This window comes from Chiloscyllium punctatum, chromosome 41, assembly GCF_047496795.1.
Source record: "Chiloscyllium punctatum isolate Juve2018m chromosome 41, sChiPun1.3, whole genome shotgun sequence".
Taxonomy (NCBI): domain Eukaryota; kingdom Metazoa; phylum Chordata; class Chondrichthyes; order Orectolobiformes; family Hemiscylliidae; genus Chiloscyllium; species Chiloscyllium punctatum.
This window is the reverse complement of record NC_092779.1, coordinates 41,629,068-41,653,728: the sequence shown is the minus strand read 5'-3', so window position 1 is coordinate 41,653,728 and position 24,661 is coordinate 41,629,068. Positions and strand designations below refer to the sequence as shown.

Genomic DNA, 24,661 nt, shown 5'->3' with positions numbered 1-24,661 from the left:
GTGGTAGCAAATTGCACAGGCTCACCACTCTCTGGGTTTCACCTCATCCCAGTCCTAAATGGTCTGCCACGTATCCTGAGACTGTGTTTCCTGGTTCTAGACCCCTCAGCTAGGGAAAACATCCCCTCTGTATCTAGTCTGTCCATCCTGTTGGAATTTTATGTTTCAGTCAAATTCCCTCCCAACTTCTAAACATCAGTGAATACAGGCTCAGTCAAACCAATCTCTCCTCAAATGAAAATCCTGCCGTCTCTGCATCAAACAGGCCCTTTATGGCAAGTATAGATAGGCCAAAACTGCACATAATACTCCAGGTGTGGTCTCACCAAGGCCCTGTACAATTGTAGTAAGACATACCTCTTTTAAACTCAAATCCTCCAAGCAGAAACAGAGAGGTTTGTTGGGGGCTTTTGAGCAATCTAACGCAAAGGTTGGAGGACTGCATTGATATGGTGCTGCCTCAGGCATGTGGGTTCTGGCTGCTTCGATGGACAAGTTGGTGCTGTGGAGTGCCAGGTCCAGTACACTCAGTGTTTGCTGGATCGGGCTACAGATCTGTGTTGCATCACTCCAGTTCAGCATCAACAGCAAAGTAACAGGAGATGCGGGACCCTGAACTCACTCAAGGATAGTCCAAAAGTGGCTGGATTTCTAACTCTACTTCTCTCGGGGCTGTGGGAGGTCAGGCCAAGGAAAGTGCACTTGTCTCTGGGCAGGACACATTCAGCAAATCTGGACCTCCAGCCCAAAACTCCACTGAGTCACTTCACCAATGCTAATGGGATCCATTGTACAAGAAGCTTCCTCCACCTGAGTTGCAGTCTATATATGCAGCTTCCACAATTCCGCTGTTTGTGCTGGCTCTGCAGGACTGACCACTGAACACCCCTGGACTGTACCAGGACAGACCCCTGACCGTGACTAACCCAAACTGATGACTGACCATGGTGAAACATTTGATCTGTGCGCAGACTATGCCGATGAGTGATAGTATCAACTTCCCCTGACAAGCAATGTGCCTTCGACCCTCTCCTGGACTGGACTGAGAACTCAACCCCCAATGGTTTCTGACATGGCCATTTGGTTGCATGAATATACAATGTGTTTGTGATGCAGGCAGCTAGCACAGCTGGAGGTGCTAGATTGGTGTCACAATGTGCATTCATCACCTCTAAGAAACATTCCGTCTTACAAACATGATGAGAGGGCTATCTGTGTACTTGCAGAAAAGAGCATCTTAATATAACAGTATTGACAGCCTTTGACTCAGGCTAAAAGACCAGTGCGCTAGCAGCTATGGCACGGCAAGATGATGCAAATAGATGCTAAGTGAGTGAACATTAAGAGAGTAAGTGGGCAGCTCTGAGATGCAGCATTGTGCAGTCTGTGGGGTGGGTCCCTGTCTATACACACAAAGTGTCTTTGCTGCAGCCTTTGAATGCTAGTTTCTGGTGCATCCTGCAATACAAGTCTGTGCTTCCCAAGTGGCCTGCAAGTGTATCAATGAGATGCTATAATCATCATGAGGGACTGAATAAATGAATGCCAGCTGCCAATGCCCACTGATCCACACATGGCTGGAACTTGGGGTATCATGCCCTGGGCAGCAGTTTGATTCAACACAACATGGAGGCCATTTGGACCAAATTTCAAGCTGAATCCACCAGGATCCATTCTCATTACCATGTCGAGTTTTCTCAACATCTAGCTTGTTTGGTGAGATTGCTAAAATAGTTAAATATTGATGGAGAATTACCAAATTGTTCAACTATCTATAATTCCTCCTTAATTAGCAACTCACTGCTGCCTGTCAGCAGTTACCACATCACTTGTGAAAAAGGGTGCAAGTTAGTTCCAGTATCAAGGGGGGACTTCACTGGTCTTCTCTTCTGAATCTACCACAAATCCTGTATAACCCACATCGCTCAAACTCCTATAAGAATCCACTCATTTATTTTGTTATGAATGTTAGACACATACAGAAATAGAGCCTTTTACTTTCTCCTACTGTCATCTTCATAACATCCAGTACTGATTGTTGGTGTTTTCCTAGACTTCTCTCTTTCGGTCCCTTTTTGACCAAAGGAAGGTGATGGCCTAGTGGTATTATATCTAGACTACTAATCCAAAGACTCAGGTCATGTTCTGGCTATCTGGAGACAAATCCTGCCAAAGCAAATGTTGGAATTTGAATTAAATAAAGAAAAATCTGAAATTGAGAGTCTAATGATGACTGTGGATTTTTGGGGGGGGGATAAAAGACAAAAGTCTTTTAGTGAAAGAAATCTGCTGTCCTTACCTTGTTTGGCCTCCATGTGACTGATGACGCACAGCAATGTGGTTGACTCTTAACTGTCCTCTGGGCAATTTGGGCTGGGCAACAAGATGTTAGCCTAGCCAGTGATGCCCACATCCCATGGATGAATAATATAAAAACTCCTCTTTTCCTATATTACTATTTTCCTCTCTATTTATATAATTATGTGGTTCACAGGAGCCCTGGTCCCAATACAGTTCAGTTGTGGGCCATCCCAAGGACACAGCCCCCACATTTCCCAGTACTGGTGTCAATGCCCCATGATCTGGAACCCATTTCTACCACATCAGCCTTGAAGCCACATATTCATTTCTCTAATATTATGCCAATTCACACACAACTAAGGTAAGAATCCTGAGATAATAACCTTTGTAGTGGTGTTTTTAAAAAATTTTGTGCCTGATTCCTCATATTCTGTATGCAGAACCTGTTTCCTAGTTCTACCTGTGTCATTGGTACCTACATGGACCATTACCACTGGATCCTCCATCTTTCATTTCAAGTTCCTTTCTGGCCCTGAAGAGTTGTCCCTGTCACTGAGCAGGCTACACAATGCTCTGGACTCTCACTCTTTGATTTAGAGAGTAATGGAAATGCCCTTCACTATACTATTCTCGACTACAACATTTTTTATCATTCCCTCCACTTGGATGGCTTCTTGTACCATGGTGCCATGATCAGATTGGATGTACACTCTGCAGTTGCTGCTATCACCTAAACAGTCTGAGAGAACCTCAAACCTATTGGACAATTTCAGAAACCATATGAGATTATGGGACCATTTACAACTTCCTGAGAATTTGGCAGTGCCTTGGGCATAGTATCTTAATTGAAAGCACCAAAGTTACAACACTCCCTCAACACAGTCTCAAGCGCCAGTCTAGATCTTGCTCAAAGCTATTTAAGCAGATTCTGAAAATAAAGCATATGGCCAGTAGCATGAACTGAATTAGAATATGAAAGTCATACTTGTGGTGCACATTTGTTGCAATATTCAGAAAAATCTGTGTGATTCTGCTCCAATTTAATCGCTATTCGAGGCCAATAAGATGCCCACGTACAACATGTGGCCAGTGGTACAAGATCTAAGACGACAATAATATTTACTGCTGCAACAACAAGTAAATTTTCCTGACAACATTGGAAAACTTGTTAAATCATGACATCATTTATAATTAGTAAGAATAAAAATTTGAAATCAAAGCATAGTATCCTGCTGCTAAAATAAAAGGCCAAAATACATAGAAACATAGAAAATAGAACTATATTTAACTCCTTTTGGAAAACATTCCCTGTTTTGGCCTCAACCATTTTCTGTATGCAGAAAATTCCAAAGGCTCAGTGCTGTCTGGGTGAAGATATTTCTCCCCATCTAGGTTGCCTATCCCATTGTGACAATACTATGGCTTTAAAGAAATATATTTTGTTCTGGGTTTTTTTATGAATAGAGGTTGAGCCAGAGGTTATGAGAAGTATGTTTTGTTCCAAGCCAATAAAGTAAACACGTTGTGAGGCTTTGGAGATTTTTAAAAAAGTTTGAACAATAGAAGCAGCATGAATGGGTGGAGTTAGGCTCCCACAGAACAGGGTTTTAATTTAGCTTTCAATAGTTGTTGGAGTTTTGAAGTTGCTATCCACCTCTCTCAGCTACAGTTAAAAGCTTGAGTTCTCTCTGCCTGCCAGAATTTTCTCTTGATGTTCTTTCCTCCTGGACTGGAGAAACATTGCACTGGAGACAATCTATGTTACTGAATTTGCCTTTGCCATTCAATGTTACTGTGTTCGAATAGTTGTCGTTAAGTTGTTCACTAATCTATTATTCTGTTAAGGTTTCCAATAGAGTTAAAGTTATAATAATTCTTCCTTCTTCTGATTGTTCTTACTCCCAGTTAAATACAATGTGTGTTTTGCTGAAAGCCGAGTACCTTGACCAATCAAATTACATCTGGAACACAGCACCTTACACTTGCATTTAAAAAAAAGTTATAGTCTAGGCTACCCCATTGGTATATTTACAGAAGGTTTGGTCTGGTCCAAAGCACCGTGTCTTTGAACTGTGACCCCTGGTTCTGGAATGCTTGATCATTGGGAACATCCTTCAGGCATTTATCCTATCTAGTCCTGCGAAAATTTCAAATGTTTCTATGAGATCGTGCTACATTCTGCTAAACTCCAGTGAATATAGTTTGAACTGATCCCAGTTCTCTTCATACATCAGTTCTGACATCTCTGGAATCTGTAAAGGGCACCTGTAAAGGGGTAAAGTGTATTTGGAGATTGGGCAGAATTTTATTAACAACATGAATGCAGGAATGGAGGGGAGTGGATAAAATGGCAGGAGCTGGTGTTAGGCAAGAACCTGACCATAGGCCAGCTTTTCCAGAGGTAGCCAGTATGGCGGATCAATGACAAACTGAACTGGGATGGGAAGCAACTTCACATTATTAACAAACTTTATATTATTAAAGAGCCAGTAGTACCAAATTTTACCTGACATTTGTAATCGCTTCAGGGACACTGAGAAACACAGAGGATTAGTGACTCAGCAAGTGAAACAAGGTAATAAATCAGTCAGCAATAGCAGGAGGATCAGGTTGGGTGGCTCTGCACAGGAAAGGCCTAAAGATAGTTGCGGCTAAAGCAAAGTGAGATGTTGGTGGAGCTATATGGTACAATAGAACACTTGCAAACAACCAGTGGTGTTGAAAATTGGCACTTAAACTTTTCACAGTGGCTTAGTCCAGGAATCATATGGAGACCTCTGTGGTGCAAATCATTCAGAAGCAGGTCACTGCATGAACGACGTCACAGATGCTACCTACCTTCAGGAATGCCAATACATCAAGTTCACAACACATTAGGTCAGTCAAGCCGAGAAGGCTGTCAGGCTGATTTCCCCAGGCTGTACTCATGTGACAATCAAGGCTCCCTCACAACAATCAGATGCCTTTGTGAATACAGAAGTGTTTCGTCCATACAGGTTTTGTGTGCGACCGCAATAAGTACCTCTTACAGATGTATACAAGGCTCCCAGAATGCTGTCTTGGCTTCTTCATCCTTGGATGGTTATAATAGCCTTCAACTCACCTAAGCATCCTTTTGGCTAGATCCTGGAGAATAAGGAGTATCAGCACTGTGGCATTTGACTCCTGCAAACAACTTGACATCGAGGGTGAAGGCAAATAACCCTCTCATATGAATGTAGGAACATTACTAAGCATGCTATTGATATGTTGAAATTAGATTATAGTGCTTTGATAGATTTAGAGGAAGCCTGCAATATGAACTCTCAGGGGTATGTCATATCATTGTCATCTGCTGTGCATTATGTAATCTTGAGCTCCAGAGAGGAGTGGTACTGGAGATGGACGAAGAGACCGAATGAGCCAAATCCTCTGATCATGATGTATCTGAATAGGTGACCAATCAGAGAAGGAAATCAGGAAACTACCACATATAGCAAGGAGTTACACAATCATTTCACTCACAAGTATGTTCCTTGAGAACAAGGGGAGGGGATTGTTGAGCTAATACATTCCTTCCCAGAGACTTATTTTACTGGGCTGTAATAAGAGACCCCATCATCTATATGTTTCTGTGGTCGCAATGTGCAAAGGCAATCATTAGAACAGGTGTTGTCAAATAGCTTATCTTTGAAGTACATATTATGAATCAATATCAAACACTGTATGAAAATAATTGTACAAATCATATCAGTTAGTGATTCAACAGAATTCCCTTTAAATAATCCAAATTCAAACAGTATGTGAAAAATTAATATTGCTCAGAAAACTAATCCATGCTTTTAAGCACATGCTTATAGAAATTTCTATGGGATATTGTCCAGGATATAGAAGTGTTGGAGAGGGTACAGGATGTTGCCTGGTTTGGAGGGTATTAACTATGAGGAGAGATTAGACAAACATGGTTTGTTTTCACTTGAATATTAAAGGACGAAGGACAATCTGATAAAAGTTTACAAAATTATAAAATGGATAGAATGGATAGTTAAAGTGCTTTTCCCAAGGTGGAAATGTCAATTACTAGATAAAGTAGTTTACTAGTTTAAGTAGATTACTAGTTTAAGATAAAGGGGGTAAGTTGTGAAGGAGATCTGAGAAACAAATCATTTTTTGACACAGAGGATGGAAAGTACCTGGACTGTACTACCAGACAAAATGGTAGATACAGTAGCGACATTTAAGAGACATCTCAACAGATACATGAATAGGCAGGAAACAGAGACATACAGATGGCAGAGTGGCGAAAATCTGCTAGTTGAGAAAGACATCAAAATGTTGGCGCAGCCTTGGTGGGCTGAGGGGCCTGTTCCTGTGTTGTATTGTTCTTTGTTCTCCTTGCAACTTGAGTTGGCAAATGTTGAGTCTGCTACTTTCCTGATCTAAACCATTACAGACATTATTAATACTACTAAGGCTCAGCACTTATGGGTTCACCTGCATCTGTGTTGGGGCTGACTGATTCATCAGTTCAATGAGTAGCCATGATGTGGTATGGGCCCCATCTATGCCTGTCTCTTTGTTGGCTACGTAGAGCAGTTGATCTTCCGTAATTACACCGGCACCACTCCCCACCTCCTCCTCCGCTACATTGATGACTGCATTGGCGCCACCTCGTGCTCCCGCGAGGAGGTTGAGCAATTCATCAACTTCACCAACACATTCCACCCTGACCTTAAATTTACCTGGACTATCTCTGACACCTCGCTCCCCTTCCTGGACCTCTCCATCTCCATTAGTGACGACCGACTTGACACTGACATTTTTTACAAACCCACTGACTCCCATAGCTACCTGGATTACACCTCTTCCCACCCTATCACTTGCAAAAATGCCATCCCGTATTCCCAATTTCTCCGCCTCCGCCGTATCTGCTCCCAGGAGGACCAGTTCCACCATAGGACACTCCAGATGGCCTCCTTCTTTAGAGACCGCAATTTCCCTTCCCACGTGGTTAAAGATGCCCTCCAACGCATCTCGTCCACATCTCGCACCTCTGCCCTCAGACCACACCCCTCCAACCGTAACAAGGACAGAACGCCCCTGGTGCTCACCTTCCACCCTACAAACCTTCGCATCAACCAAATCATCCACCGACATTTCCGCCACCTCCAAAAAGACCCCACCACCAAGGATATATTTCCCTCCCCACCCCTTTCCGCCTTCCGCAAAGACCGTTCCCTCCGTGACTACCTGGTCAGGTCCACACCCCCCCTAAGACCCACCCTCCCATTCTGGCACTTTCCCTTGCCACCGCAGGAACTGTAAAACCTGTGCCCACATCTCCTCCCTCACCTCTATCCAAGGCCCTAAAGGAGCCTTCCACATCCATCAAAGTTTCACCTGCACATCCACCAATATCATTTATTGTATCCGTTGCTCCCAATGTGGTCTCCTCTACATTGGGGAGTCTGGGCGCCTCCTAGCAGAGCGCTTTAGGTAACATCTCCGAGACACCCGCACCAATCAACCAAACCGCCCCGTGGCCCAACATTTCAACTTCCCCTCCCACTCTGCCGAGGACATGGAGGTCCTGGGCCTCCTTCACCGCTGCTCCCTCACCACCAGACGCCTGGAGGAAGAACGCCTCAGCTTTCGCCTCAGAACACTTCAACCCCAGGGCATCAATGTGGACTTCAACAGCTTCCTCATTTCCCCTTCCCCCACCTCATCCTAGTTTCAAACTTCCAGCTCAGTTACTGTCTCCTTGACTTGTCCGACCTGCCTATCTTCTTTTCCACCTATCCACTCCACCCTCTCCTCCTTGACCTATCACCTTCATCTCCTCCCCCACTCACCCATTGTACTCTATGCTTCTCTCTCCCCACCCCCACCCTCCTCTAGCTTATCTCTCCATGCTTCAGGCTCACTGCCTTTATTCCTGATGAAGGGCTTTTGCCCGAAACGTCGATTTCGCTGCTCGTTGGATGCTGCCTGAACTGCTGTGCTCTTCCAGCACCACTAATCCAGTATTTGGTTTCCAGCATCTGCAGTCATTGTTTTTACCATGATGTGGAGGGGCCTGTGTTGGACTGGGGTGGACAAAGTTAAAAACCACACAACACCAGGTTACAATCCAGCAGGGATATTTGGAAGCACTAGCTTTCGTACGACAGCTCATTCATCAGGTTGTTGATGAAGGAGCAATGATTAGATTAGATTAGATTACTTACAGTGTGGAAACAGGCCCTTTGGCCCAACTAGTCCACACTGACCCTCTGAAGAGCAACCTACCCAGACCCATTCCCCTACATTTACCCCTTCATCTAACACTATGGACAATTTAGCATGGCCAATTCACCTAACCTGCTTCTCCTTGCTACTTTGAGAGGAAGTGACCACAGCTGCCACTGCTGCTGCTGTCCTCTCTTGCACATATTGCTCATCAGATAGTGTCAAACGTGCTGAACATGCAATACAGCACATACAACATAAGTGTATTTGTGCTGGTGCATAGAAACAAAGTGATATTGTGTCTTCTGATGGTGTGTATCATTTTTCTGTCCCTCACCAGATGCTGGACCTGGTAGAGATACAATATTGATATGCAACAGCTAGTCCTTGATGTCCTTAACTAGAGAGGACCTTACATTGGTTTTGAAGATCATCATATGAGTCTCAGGTCATACGGGAAATGTTGGATAAAACGGAGAACATTTAGCAAGTCTCCATACCTGTTTTGCCTGCCTCACCCTCTGGCTGGCCAGCTAGTCCAATTTCCATAGCCTATTCCTCCATCAATGGTAACTCAACAATAATGGCTAAGCCATCTTTAGTACTCCCTGGCATTCTGACTGTGCTTGTTCTACAAACATGAACGTGGACAATGTCAGTACTGTCCCATGGCACCTATATGCTGTTTAATCTGAGGCTATTTAATATTGTTCAGTACTATGCTAATGGTATGACATGATGAGGAAGCCATTCAACCATCTCAATACAGCTTTCATGAATTGGCCTATGGTACAGTATAACCAGACACCTGAATGTAAATATTGATGCTTGATTTCAAACAGTGTATAGGTTCACTGCTTGGCCTCCACATTATGGGAAGCTTTCATTTAATGTTGAGCTTCCAGATGCCAACTATTATCTTTCCAGACCGCCCCCCTGAACCTAGGATCTAGCCCATCAACTGCTTATCATTTCAGTTACATCCATCCATGCCTTTCTGTTTATGACAAATAGCCTCTTACTCTGTCTTGTGGTTAAAAGGACCTTCCTCCTTTTAAAGACTGCTTGTAGAATATCCCAAGGGACAGTTACTGAAACACAGGGAAAACCTTGCTTTTCTTGCTGCTGTCTCAGCAATGCCTTCTGAGTTGCCCATCTCCTTTTATCTTCTGGACACCAAAACTCTGTTCAACATCTTATTATGGACTAGATAAATCTACCAGATAAGACTGCACTAACATGATGCTGGAAATTAGAGTTGAGAGAGTGGTGCTGGAAAAGCACAGCAGGTCAGGCAGCGTCCAAGGAGCAGGAGAATCGATGTTTTGGGCAAAAGCCCTTCATCAGGAATGAATATATCTTGTATATATATCCCTTAAGAAAAATAATTTGTTCGAGTATCAGTCAATAATCAATTGCTTGCTATATTGATTTTCTTTTCTTTTCGTGCTTATTTATTTAATTGTAGGTTGGAGGTAGGTCTCCAAATTTTCACTGTGCTTAAAAAGATCATTTTCTACTGAAACCTCTCAAAAACTTTCTGTAATTAATTATCTTAAAGTAAGCTGCTTGTGAGAACCTATTTCCCGAAAGCAAACCTGTCAACGCCTACTGTTTACCACTGCTTGCATCATTTATAAAATTCAGCACTTAGTTTATTTAGGTTATGAACTACATCTGAGCTGATCTATGGCTGGACCATGTGCTATATGTTGATTCATAACCTCAGCTGTTGACAGTAAATGATCACAAAGCAGATTGCTCATAATGAGACAGATTCAGAAACATTGGTTGAAATTCCAGTTACAAATTGTGCACTTGGCCCTGGTTCTTATTTTCACACTGGGCACAATTTTTAATAAGATGAACTAGCAAAAGGTAAATTTGATGAATTTTCACTCCATGCACATAATTTCACCCACTGGGAGTGCTTACAAGAATTTAGCTGCATGCTCCCCATGTTCTATCATCTATTCAGAGAGCAAAACAGGACTGAGAGTGGATGGGGGAACAGCTCTCAGTGAGGTCCTATCTCTGACTGGTAATCCTTTGAAGTGTAGTTTCCCCACTAGAGAGGACTGATATCCTCTAAGCACGCAACTGAAATGCAACTTCAAAAAATGATATTGTTATTAGTGTTGAATCAGGGAAAATTCTGTAGTCTGGACATCACAATCATAGACACTCAATAGGCTGTCAGATGCCATTTACTTCCTTTCTTATAAACATGGTCTAATTAAGACGGAGACGTATAAAGATATATAAAATGGCAATTCACGTACTGGTGCAATTTCTGTTTCCTCTTTATTAGGCAACCCCAATATTGAATTGATCTCAATTAGAGAAAGCTTTGGTATTTGTGTGGAGAAGAAAACATTAATTTATTTATTTACTTGCCCTCAGGCTACAGGAAATGCTGATAATTTGGATTTCCTGTAGCTAGTAATTAAAACAAAAAACTGCAGATGCTGGAGATCTAAAACAAAATAGAAATTGCTGGAGAAACTCAGCAGGTCTGGTAGCATCTGTGGGATGAAAGCAGAGTTAATGTTTCAAGTCTGGTGACTCTTCATCCTGGCCTGCTACCCTCATCTCCATGTTTACCTATCCCTTTCATATCACTATCTCTCTGGGCTCCATCTCGGTCTACCCTCTCATCTCACCCTCCCCCAACTTTGGCATAAGCGTAAATGCCACTTTTTCCTTGCTGCTACCAGTTCTGATGAAGTCACTGGATTTGAAATGGTGACTTTGCTCACTCCCCACATATACTGCTAGATCTCAAAGCAAGTAATATACTTCCCCAGTAGGGGAGCCTAGAACCAGGGGCACAACTTAAAAATAGGGGAGAATGCCATTTAGGACTGAAATAAGGAGAAATTTATCCTATTCACAACATGGTGACTCTTTGGAATTCTCTACCTCAGAGGACTCTGTAAGTTCAGTTATTGAGCATTGTTACAGTAGAAGTTGATAAATTTGATTATAAATGCCATAAATGGGACTGGTGTTGGTAAAAGGCATTGAAGCACTTGATCAGCTAAGATTGTGGGCGGCACGGTGGCACAGTGGTTAGCACTGCTGCCTCACAGCGCCAGAGATCCGGGTTCAATTCCTGTCTCAGGTGACCGACTGTGTGGGGTTTGCACGTCCTCCCCGTGTCTGCGTGGGTTTCCTCCGGGTGCTCCGGTTTCCTCCCACACTTCAAAGATGTGCAGATCAGGTGAATTGGCCATGCTAGATTGCCCGTAGTGTTAAGTAAGGGGTAGATGTAGGGGTATGGGTGGGTTGCGCTTCGGCGGGTGCGGTGTGGACTTGTTGGGCCGAAGGGCCTGTTTTCACACTGTAAAGTAATCTAATCTAATCTAATCTAATCTGTGGTGAATAGCAGGTCAAGCTCAATGAGCTGAATGGCCATTCCAGTTGCAATGGTTCTTATAAAATGATTAACACAAGCGCAGAGAACTGAAAACCTTGTCTGAATCTTCTGAAGTAATACACTCTTCTGTGCTCTCTCTCTCAGTGGCTCCATGTTAATTTGCACAAGATAAAGACATGCTAATTGCTTATAATTTCTCTTACTCATTAGATTAGATTCTCTACAGTTTGGCCTAACAAATCCACACTGACTCTCCGTAGAGTAAACCACCCAGGCCCATTCCTCTCCATTTACCCCTGACTAATGCACCCAACACAATGGGCAATTTAACATGGTCAATTCACCTGACCTGCACATCTTTGGACCGTGGGAGGAAACCCATACAGACACGGGGAGAATGCGCAATCTCCGCAAAGACCGAGGCTGGAATCAAACCCTGGTCCCTGGTGCAGTGAGACAGCTGTGCTCACCACTGAGCCACCATGCTGCCCATAACTATTACAGTAAAGAACTAATTGATTCATACATTTGTACTGGTGTAGTAACAGTAATTATTTTTGAAAAGGGATAGTTAAGGTTTTTTTAAGCAGCTTTACACAAAGTCATTGTTACTACAGAGTTCATTGACTCTACTTGAAGTGTATACTGGATGAATTGGTATTGGCAGTAGCATGGATCAGAATGGAGGGCATGAGGAGCCATTGGGATAATTGATGGGCATGAATTGATACTGTAGATCTGGCTAAGGTTGTTTGAACTTACTTCCCTATAGGTTTTCCAGTCTCCTCAGTCACATCTCCTCAGAGAGGCTGTGAACTATTGGCCGTGGAGGGGATTGAAAGTGTAAAATGAAAGTGTAAAATTTTGTTCAATGTTGCTCCACGCTGAAACTGAATCATAGAATCTCTATGGTCCATTGAGCCCGCACCGACCCTTCAAACAGCATTCCACCCAGACCCACCTATCCCGATAACCCTATATTTCCCATGGCTAATCCAACTGACCTACCGCATCCCTGGACACTATGGACAATTTATCACAGCCAATCCATCTATCCTGCACATCTTTGGACTTCTTTGAAGGGGCGGTTTCAAAACTTTGAAATAATTTCAATCAATATTAGGGATTAAGAGCTCAAAAAAAATCAATTTTCCAGCCTTTGGTTCCCTAGTGCAGTGTCTAGACTAACAATAATACAAGTCAGAAACTCAGGTGAGACACTCCCCATTTTTTTCCATCCTTGCTTTGCGCTGTGCTTTGCCTTTTTATCCTTTAACATTCCTATTATGACCTTTATCCCATGATACCCAAAGGTCAGTTAATGTACATGATGTTAATGCAAGTTTAGATGGAATTAATGATTAGATTAGATTAGATTAGATTACTTACAGTGTGGAAACAGGCCCTTCGGCCCAACAAGTCCACACCGCCCCGCCGAAGCGCAACCCACCCATACCCCTACATCTACCCCTGACCTAACACTACGGGCAATTTAGCATGGCCAATTCACCTGACCTGCACATCTTTGGAGTGTGGGAGGAAACCGGAGCACCCGGAGGAAACCCACGCAGACACGGGGAGAATGTGCAAACTCCACACAGAGAGTCGCCCACTAGTGGAAGTGGATCTGTGGAAGTGCCACAGAAGTAGCCAGAGGAGGCACCAACAATGTGACAGTTGACATTGAAACATAGAACGAAATATAACAATTCATAATGATCAGAAAAAAGAAAGAAAGATTAGCAAATAAAAAACATGATTTTTAATTTCAATTCGAAATACAACCAGAGCTTCACTTAAAAGTGTAGCCTGACATTCACAATTTCTTTTCCTTGACAGCAAGATACAGGTAACTGCATTCCCAGCATCAACACCAGCCCCAAGATCTCCCAGTTACCTCTGGTCTGAACCTAATTGATTTCCTATTTGCCTTTTTCAGGTAGCCTGATTCAAACTGCTCATGTAAATCTATCAATCACAACAGTAGAGATTGAGGGATCAGAAAGCTGTTGATAAACGAAGCAGATAAAATCTAGTCAGAGTCATTGTAAATGTCACATGTCTTAAAATTAAGAACTGAGGAGAAGTTGGCAGAAGCTGTACTGTTATGCAACGTCAGCTAATATTACTGGAAAACGGGAGGAATAAGATAAGCATCATAGGGAATGGTTGATGGTCAAGTAGTATACACCTAATATTTCATCCAACTACTGTAGCACAATTTTAAACCCTGATAATTGTGAAAGTTAATAACTGATAACTGAAAACAAATAGTTAAATCACACACACATGCCTAAAGGAACTGCCAGAATTCAGGCATTTTAGTTTCTTTTAAAGGCTAATAATTTATACTTCAAAAAGGACCACAGCCTGACAACTGGAAGCTGAATTGTATAGATAATTCTCCAGCATCCATTCTCAACGGGTGATGCTCTCCACTTGGGGTTACTGATTAAAATAATGGGTAGGAAAATAGATAATGAAGATAAAGAATGACTCTTTGTAAAGTAAACTATCAGCATTTCTTAACATCTGAGATAAGTATTGGAATATATATTTCAAAGAACCAGTCTGATATTATTCTGCTTGCCTGTCAGCAGACGGACACAGATAACTGAGCAGTGAATTTTTTCTGGGTATTGGACCAGCTGAATGCAGAAGATATTGAAAAGTTAGTAGGCATTAATTCATGCCAAACAATGTGTCAGATTTCCTTTCCATTAACCTAAATGACAGAAAATGCAATAGACGACTTCATAGGTGTGTGCTAATGAAACTTAATGCCCATGGGAGCCAGCCCAAGAAATGTTTTCTGATTTTCTTCATCATGTAGGGGACATGGCAGTGAAAATTTTACTTAACACTTAACTAATTCCAGCCTAGGACTAAACAAAGCTATTTGCCGAACTATATCAACCTGCAAATTGTCATAGTCTAAACTCAGTCATTCAACCTCTTCACAGTGGTCTCTTCTGTGGTTTAAAAACATAACATATTAGTTTAATAACCAGCCAAATCTCTTATGCACCCCACTGCTTGACTATGGGTAGGATTTTCTTTCAGGTTTTAGGACTCTTCAATTAGGCTCATATCGGGGCTAGAAGTCTGCATTGTACGTGACAATTATTCACAGTCATTTACCCCCAATTGGCAAACAAATGGATAAAGAGACGGCTGACCATCCTGATAGACCCTGAAAGCTGAAAGGCCAATTGTAGTGAGGGAGAAGTATGAAAAGATGGGAGGTACTCTCTCTAACCTTCAAAATTTTAAATAGAAAGACCTTTGTGACCAGGCCACCATAGTGAGGGGGTCCCCTCTACAAAATAGCCAGTGGCTGCAGCTAAAGCAGGCAGGTAAGGCCTAGAAGCCTGTCTGAAGTACTGGTCTCTCTGACTTGTTACTAGGGAGCCACCGTCAGGCATCTAAACTATCCCCACTGTGTGGGGATTTGGAAGCCAACTGGAAAATCCAGGTTGGCCTCTGGCTATAGCCAAAGGTGGCCATAAATTGGCTGCTACCAAATTCACCTTGTGGAAAATGGCCCCCCAATGCAAAGTTCCACACATCCCATATGCTGCCTGCCCCCTTTGGGGCCTTCATATTCAAACTTATCGCTTTCTAAAATGCCCCACTGTTCACACTATGGCTGGGAGAATGCAAACAAGAAAGGAGTCCCACTCCAACTATGAAGAAGCAGCCAAAGCCCTCTGGTGCTGCCAGCTGAATTTGAGAGTCAGCAGTTGATTAGCCTCAGAGCCACTATCAGGGCACTGCTGTGGCTGCAGCTAAGAAAGTGCTTGTATAGCTTCCCAGCACACTGAAACCCAGGAAACAGCTGTCTGGTGATCACAGGAACCTGTCAGGCACACCCTCAAAGGCTATGAAGATCAGTGAGGACATGTGGTGCCAATGTTGTGGGTGAAGCTATTGCTGTCCACGTAATCTTCACAAAGGGTACACAGGAAAGATTTACCATCATATAACCAATTGAGGGATCAACTAGTTTCACTGGACAATCTCTACACAGGACAGAAGGCACACCTTCTCTGTCTGTCTTCTCCCCACCACTGCTGATAAAACACCAGAGAAGGCTATTAGATCCTTAGGTTGAGTCATCTTCCAACCTTCCCAGCTATGATTCAATACTATCAATTGAACTGGGATACGGTACAGATGTACAAGTTTGACGCACAGACAAGTATAGAAAAATAACTAAGTCAGTCAATAAGGCATTAGGAAAATAGTTAGGTTGAGGCATAAGGTTGGAAGGCATTTACTTCAATGCATAGAATCTTGCAAGCAGTGCAGGAGAGTTGAGAGTGTTGATTAATGCATGGAGATGTGATATGAGTGTTATCAAAGGAACATGGTTGAAGGAGGGACAGGTCTGGAAGCTCAATATTCTGGGTACAGAAGCTTCAATTGAGTCAGGAGTCAAAAATTAAAAGTCGTATCCCAATATTGATTAAAGAGTCAATTACTGCAGTAAGGAGGATGATATTTTAGAAGATTCCTCAAGTTAGATCGTCTGGATATTACTTAAAAACAAAAGGCAATCACTTCACTGCAGTTGTATTATACATTCCAAAGAGTCAGGAAGCGATGGAAAAATATATAGGAAAATCTCAAAAGTGTAAAAATAGAACATAGAACATAGAACATAGAACAATACAGCGCAGTACAGGCCCTTCGGCCCTCGATGTTGCGCCGATCAAAGCCCACCTAACCTACACTAACCCACTATCCTCCATATACCTATCCAATGCCCGCTTAAATACCCATAAAGAGGGAGAGTCCACTACTGCTACTGGCAGGGCATTCCATGATCTTACGACTCGCTGAGTGAAGAACCTACCCCTAACATCAGTCCTATATCTACCCCCCCTTAATTTAAAGCTATGCCCCCTTGTAATAGCTGACTCCATACGTGGAAAAAGGTTCTCACTGTCAACCCTATCTAACCCCCTAATCATCTTGTACACCTCTATCAAATCACCCCTAAACCTTCTTTTCTCCAAAGAAAACAACCCCAAGTGCCTCAGCCTTTCCTCATAGGATCTTCCTACCATATCAGGCAACATCCTGGTAAACCTCCTCTGCACCCGTTCCAGTGCCTCCACATCCTTCCTATAGTATGGCGACCAAAACTGCACACAATATTCCAGAAGCGGCCGCACCAGAGTCTTATACAACTGCAGCATGACCTCAGGACTCCGGAACTCAATTCCTCTACCAATAAAAGCCAGTACGCCATATGCCTTCTTCACTGCACTATTTACCTGGGTGGCAACTTTCAGAGATCTGTGTACATGGACACCAAGATCCCTCTGCTCTTCCACACTACCAAGTAGTCTACCATTAGCCCAGTAATCCATCTTTTTATTACTCTTACCAAAGTGAATCACTTCACACTTAGCTACATTGAACTCCATTTGCCACCTTTCTGCCCAGCTCTGCAGCTTCTCTATATCCCGCTGTAACCTGCCATATCCTTCCTCACTGTCTACAACTCCTCCGACTTTCGTATCATCCGCAAACTTGCTCACCCAACCTTCTAACCCTTCCTCCAGGTCATTTATAAAAATGACAAACAGCAATGGTCCCAAAACAGATCCTTGCGGAACACCACTAGTGACGGCACTCCAAGATGAATCTTTGCCATCAACTACTACCCTCTGTCTTCTTCCAGAGAGCCAATTCCTAATCCAAACCTCCAACTCACCCTCAATGCCATATCTCTGTATTTTCTGCAGTAGCCTACCATGGGGGACCTTATCAAACGCCTTACTAAAATCCATATATACTACATCTACCGCTTTCCCCTCATCTACCTCCTTCGTCACCTTCTCAAAGAATTCAATAAGGTTTGTGAGGCACGACCTGCCCTTCACAAAACCATGCTGACTATCCTTGATCACATCATTCTTATCCAGATGTGCATAAATCCTATCCCTTATAATTCTCTCTAAGACTTTGCCCACAACAGAAGTGAGACTCACTGGCCTATAGTTACTAGGATTATCCCTACTCCCCTTCTTGAACAAGGGAACCACGTTTGCTAGCCTCCAGTCCTCTGGCACTACTCCTGTAGACAAAGAGGACACAAAAATCAAGGCCAATGGCTCTGCAATCTCCTCCCTTGCTTCCCAGAGAATCCTAGGATAAATGCAATCAGGCCCAGGGGACTTATCTATTTTCACCCTTGCCAGAATTTCCAACACCTCTTCTCTACATATCTCAAAGCCATCCATTCTACTTATTCGTGCCTCAGTATTCATATCGACAACAATGTCCTGTTCCTGAGTGAATACTGACGAAAAGTATTCATTCAGCGCCTCCCCAATCTCTTCAGCCTCCACACGCAACTTCCCATTACTATCCTTGATTGGACCTATTCCTTCCCTAGTCATTCTTTTATTCCTAACATACCTATAGAAAGCCTTAGGGTTTTCCCTAATCCTACCAACTAAGGACCTTTCATGTCCCCTCCTTGCTGCTCTTAGCTCTCTCTTCAGGTCCTTCCGGGCTACCTTATAACTCTCAATCGCCCCTATTGAACCTTCACGCCTCATCTTTACAAAGGCCGCCCTCTTCCATTTAACAAGGGATTCCAACTCCTTATTAAACCACGGCTCCTTCACACGACCCTTTCCTCCCTGCCTGATAGGTACGTACTTATCAAGGACACTCAATAGTTGCTCCTTGAACAAGTTCCACATATCAATTACGCTCTTGCCTTGGAATCTACTTTTCCAATCCACACATCCTAAGTCATGCCTCAACGCATCATAATTTCCCTGCCCCCAGCTATAACTCTTGCCCTGTAGTACACACTTATCCCTCTCCATCACTAGAGTAAAAATCACCGAATTGTGGTCACTGTCCCCAAAGTGCTCACCTACCTCTAGTTCTAATACCTGGCCTGGTTCGTTACCCAGAACCAAATCCAGTATGGCCTCACCTCTTGTTGGCTTATCTACATATTGTGTCAGGAAACTCTCCTGCACACATTGCACAAACACTGACCCATCTAACGAACTTGAGCTATAGCTTTCCCAATCAATATCAGGAAAGTTAAAGTCTCCCATAACAATCTCCCTATTACTGTCACTCTTCTCCTGAAACATCTTCGCAATCCTTTCTTCAACGATTCTAGGACTATTAGGAGGCCTGTAAAATATTAGGGTAATAATAGGAGGGGTATCAACTTCCCCAATACTACCTGGGATAGAGAAAGTATGAAAATCTTAGAGGTGGCAAAATTTGTAAAATGTGTCCAAGGAACACTTTTAAGGCAGCACAGAGTGGACAGTGTTGGACTTAGTTTTATTGAATGAAGCCAGATAAATTGTAGAAGTGACAATGGAGGAGCATTTTCGTGACGGTGACCATGATTCAGTAAGGTTTAAGGTAATAATGAATTAGGATAAAGGTGGACAGGAAAGAAAAAGTTTGAATTGGGGAAGGGCGATTTTAATATGATAAGACAAGATCTGACAAAACTGAACTGGGAGCAAGAAGATCCACATCAGAAAAGTGGGAAACATTCTAAAGGGCAAGCATGAAAGTACCATAAAGGTGAAAGGTGGGAGTGGAGGAATGGAAGGTTTGAGTTATAAGGAGAGCTGGATAGGCTAGGACTTTTTTCACTGGAGCATAGGCTATTGAGTGGTGACCTTATTAAAGTTCATAAAATCATGATGGGTATAGATAAGGTGAAATCCCCCACTTTTTTCTTTAGAGTGGGGATTTCAAGACTAGGCGGCATATTTTTAAGCTGAGAGGAGAAAGATTTATAAAGCACACGAGGGTTAATTTTTTGCATGAAGTGTGGTTCATGTATAAAATGAACTTCCAGAGGAAGTGGTGGATGCAGGTAGAGTTACAATGTTAAAGAGACATTTAGAGAAGGAATAGGAAATATTGAGAGGGATACGGCCCAAGTGCAGATATGTGGGACTAGTTTAGTTTGGGATTATGGTTGGCATAGACTGGTTGGACTGAAGGATCTGTTTCCATACTGTATGATTCAAGGACTCTATTACAAGTCCAAAGGACCCTGGATGTCAAGGTATGTACAAGATTGGGTAAGGAAAGCTTATGATAACTTATGATACCAAAGGCTCTAAGGATGCTTTAGACATGCATGCAGGGGTTGCTTAAGAAAGAAATTAGGAAAGTGAGAACAGACTTAAGAAAACGCCGGTGTGGAAAATCCAAAGGCATTTTTTGAGTATATTAGGAGCAAGAGAATAATCAGGGAAGGAGTAAAACCCACTAGGGGCCAAAGTGACAATCTGTGTATGGAGCCACGAGACACAGCTAATGTTTTAAATGAGTACATTCCATATGTGTTCACTATAGAGAAGAAGGAAGTTTGTATAGAAATCAATGAGGGGGGACTGTGACAGAATAAATTAGCATTGAGACAGAGAAGATATTCACAGTTTTAATAGGCTTGGAATTGGATAAATTCACAGACCCAGATGAGATATATCCCAGGCTGCTATGGGAGGCAAAGGAGGAGATTGCAGGGGTTCTGAAATTAATTTTCAAATTCTCTCTTGCCAAAGGAGGGGTTTCAGAGGACTGGGGATAGCTGGGGATTATTATTCAAGAAGAGAGTTAGGGAGAAACCTGGAAACTTCAGTCCAGTGAGTCCAATGTCAGTGGTAGGAAAACTGTAGGAAAAAAATCTGAGGAACAAAATTGATCTCCACTTGGAGAAGTAAGGATTAATCAAGGATAGTCAGCATGTTTTGCCAGAGAGATCACATCTAACAAACTTGAATTAATTTTTTGAGGAGTTGTTGAGGTGTATAGCTGAGAGTGGGGCAGTTGATGTAGTCTATATGGACTTCTGTCAGCTTTTGACAATGTTGGTTGTCCCATGGCAGACTGGTTAAGAAACTAAGAGTCCATGAGACATAAGACAATTTGGCAAATTGGATCCAAAATTGGTTTAATGACAGGGAGCAGAAGGTGATAAGTGAAGGATTTTTTTTGTGATTGGAAGCATGTGTCCAGTGGTAAACCACAAGGTTCAGTGCTGGATCCCTTGCTGCTTGCACTGTACATTAATGGTCTCAACATGAATAGAGAAGGCATGGTCAGTAACTTAGCAAATTACATGAAAAGAGTGAGTCGGAAAACCTTACAATGTAGAATGATATAGATGGGCTGGCCAAATGGACCAAACAGTGGCAGTGATTTTATTCCGGTGAAGTGTGAGGTGGTGTACTTCAGGAGGACTAACATGGTAGGGGAGTACACATTGAATGACAGCACCCTAGGAAGTACAGAACACCAGAGGGACCTTTGTGTGCATGTCCATAGATCCTTGAACGCAGAAGTAAAAATAGAAAAGGTGGTTGAGAAGACATTTGGGATACTTGCCTTTATTAGAGAAAGCATTGAATACAAGCACGAGGAGATAATGATGGACCTGCATTTAACATTAATTGGGCCACTGGAGTGATATGAGCAGTTCTAACTACATTATAGGGTGACTGAGATTGCCTTGGAGAGGGTGCAGATAAGATTCACCAGGGTGTTGCCTGGGCTGGAGTGATTGAGTTGTGAAGAGAAACTAGATAAGCTGCAGTTGTTTTCCACAGAACAGAAGATGATGAGAGGGTGCCTGATTGAGATGTTCAAAGTTATGAGGACAATAGATAGGGTAGGTTGGGAAAAACGTTTCTCCTTAACAGACAGTTCAATAACCAGGATGCATATTTTTAAGGTAAGAAGCAAGAGGTTTAGAGGGGATTTAAGGAAACACTTTTTTCACAGAAAGGGTGATGGGTATTAGGCACTCTGTCTGAAAGGGTGAAAGAGGGGCAATAACTCTCAAGACATTTAAAAAAAATTTGGATGAGCACTTAAACAAAGGACAGGATAGCACAGGAACAGGCTCTTTGGCCTACCAAGCCTGCACCGACACATGACCCCTTTGTAAATGAAAAAACATTCCCTGCCTATTCATGTATCTGTCAATGTAAACTTCTATCAGGTCGCCGCACATTCTTCAATATTCAAGTCAAAACAAACCAATTTTATCCAATCTCTCCTCATAGTTTTACCCTCCAAACCAGACAAAATCCTGGTAAACCTTTTCCGTACACTCTCCAAAGTCTCCACATCCTTTGGATAGTGTGGCGACCAGAACTGCACACAACATTCCAAATGTAGCCTAATTAAAGTTATCTCCAGCTGCAACTTGTCAATTTTTATATTTATACCTGACTGGCAAAGGCAAACTTGCCATACACTTCCTTGACCACCTTATCCACTTGAATTGCCACTTTCAGGGAATTGTGAACCTGTACGCCAAGGTCCCCGTGCGTTAATACTTCGAAGGGTTCTGCCATTTACTGCATTAGACCTTCCAAAATGCATCAGCTCGCATTAATCCAGATTAAATTCCATCTGCCATTTCTCTGCCCGAGCCTCCAGCCTATCTACATCCTGCTGTATCCTCTGGCAATCCTCCTCACTATCTGCAGCTCCCCTGATCTAATCAGACCACTTAGATTCTCATCACAATTGTTTTACAAACAGCAGGAGTTCCAATACTGATCCCTGTAAACAACACTGGTCACAGAAAACATCCTGCCAGTCAGAAAAACATCCTGCCACCATTACTCTGTCTTCTATGATTAAGTCAGTTCTGTATCTATCTTACCAGCTCACCAAGATCCCATGTGACTTCATCTTCTGTTTCTGCGTGCTTTGAGGGACCCTCAAAAGCCTTGCTAAAGTCCATGTAGACAACATCCACCGCCCTTACCTCAATCATCTTTGTCACCTCCTCAAAAACACAACCAAGTTTGTTAGACATAAACTTCCAGCACAAAACCATGCTGTCTATCGCTTATAAGCCCATATTTTTCCCAATGTGAGTAAATCCTGCCTCTTAGAATCCTCTCCAATAATAATTTCCCTACCAGTAATATAAGATGCACCAGCGTATAATTTTCAGATTATCCCTGTTGCCCTTCTTGAACAAAGAAACAATATTGGCTATTTTCCTATCCTCTGGTGACTAAAGAGGATACAAGGATTTCATACAGGGCCGCAGCAATTTCCTCCCACAGCATTCTGGGATGGATCCCATTAGGTCCTGGGGATTTGTCTACCTTAATTCATTTCAAACACCCAACACCTCCATTTTTATATCCATATGTCTGGGAATATCAACATGCCCCCTCTAGACTCACCATCTACCATGTCCTTTTGCTTCTTAAATACCAAAATCATAGAATACAAAGCTACTGGCAAGTGCTGAAAAAATGAAATTAGAATAGATAATGTCTCATGCCCAGCAAGTACATGATGGGCCAAAGGGCCTCTTTCCATGCTGTTAAGACTCTATAACCCCTGCTCACTTTCAAGTAGTCAGCAAGGAAAACAAATATGAATGGGTTGATACATTCACATTTATAACTATGAAGTTGGAATATAAACAAGAAAAAGATTTTTTGCAGCTCTAAGAAAAGCTCTATTTTAGACCATACAATTTTTTTAATTCTGAAAACTGCCCCTTGGAAAGTTGATATTAGAAGAAATGTTTGACTATCACAATGGCTGTAAATGTTAGATTAGGAGAGATTACATAAACAAGTGCTTTTACTCCCTGGAATATAGACAGTTAATTGTGAATCAACTGAGAATTATAGGATGCTAAATGCAATTGATAACTGAGAAGTGGACTAACATTTTCTAATAGTGGGGGAGCTTAGGAATGTGGCATTGTCTACATAAGGGCTTTTTTTTTCTGATGCAGAAGACTCATATTATCCCTTGAAACTAGCCATGGATATTGTCGTATTAAAGTATCCAGAGATTTATTACAACTAATTATTTGGTATCAACATTGCATTTGTCAGACACACAAGTGTCTGGGCTAAAATTCAGCTGTTGATTTACAATAGTGGACCTTGCTTCCAGAAGAGCGTCATACATCAAGTCATTCAGGGTAATATGGAGTATGAGTCTTTTATACCCTCAGGTCACAAACTATGTTACAGTGATGATACTATGAACATGTTTCATAAAGGTGTAACTGACATAATGATCACAAGTCATAACACAAACATATAGGACAAAGTCAATAATCTTAAAATCATAGCCAGGTCACTGAAGAGTAAAGTTGCAGTGGAATACTGTGGTTCCAGAGGTAGGAAGGCAGAAAGCAGAAAGCATTTAATAGGTGAGGTGGTGGCATCTCTGATCATTGCTACCTTCCACCTCGTCTGTGAAGTTCTGGCAGGAAAACCCATGGTTGACCCTCTGATCCTACCACTAATTGAGGCCTTTAATTGGCCTATCCACACAGCTGCTGAGATTAACCCAGCTGTTGATGGCCTGATAACATCTGGTGATCCTGGAAACTGTCAGAGTGTAGCTGCTGGTCACAGGCTGGGGGGTACCCAATCAGACTCATTGGCTGATCAGGATCATTTATTTCAGGCAATATAGTGGCCACGGGGAGTCACCACTGTCCTTAATTCTGACCCCCGCCTGTGTAATTATCACCCCAGTACATAATTTGCTTTACTTCTGGGTCTTGGGACTCCAGACCATTCTCTGGCAACAACCATTGACTCCTCTGTCGCATTGCTGAGTGCAGGAACTGCTGGCCTTCAATTGACTAACAGTTTCTGATGGGAAGGATTTCTGCACGTGGCATCTTAATTCCAAATTAGGCTCCTCCAGTGTCCTCAGGAACTGCCTCAGATAGAAGATACAGTGGGTATCGGAATAGGC

At 42.6% G+C, this 24,661-nt stretch overlaps 1 protein-coding gene across 3 annotated transcripts in view; it reads right to left on the bottom strand.

The window, feature by feature from the left end:
- Positions 1–24,661, bottom strand: part of LOC140465004 (androgen-dependent TFPI-regulating protein-like) — a 122,484-nt gene that overhangs the window by 13,783 nt on the left and 84,040 nt on the right. The gene's annotated exons all lie outside the window — the stretch shown is intronic.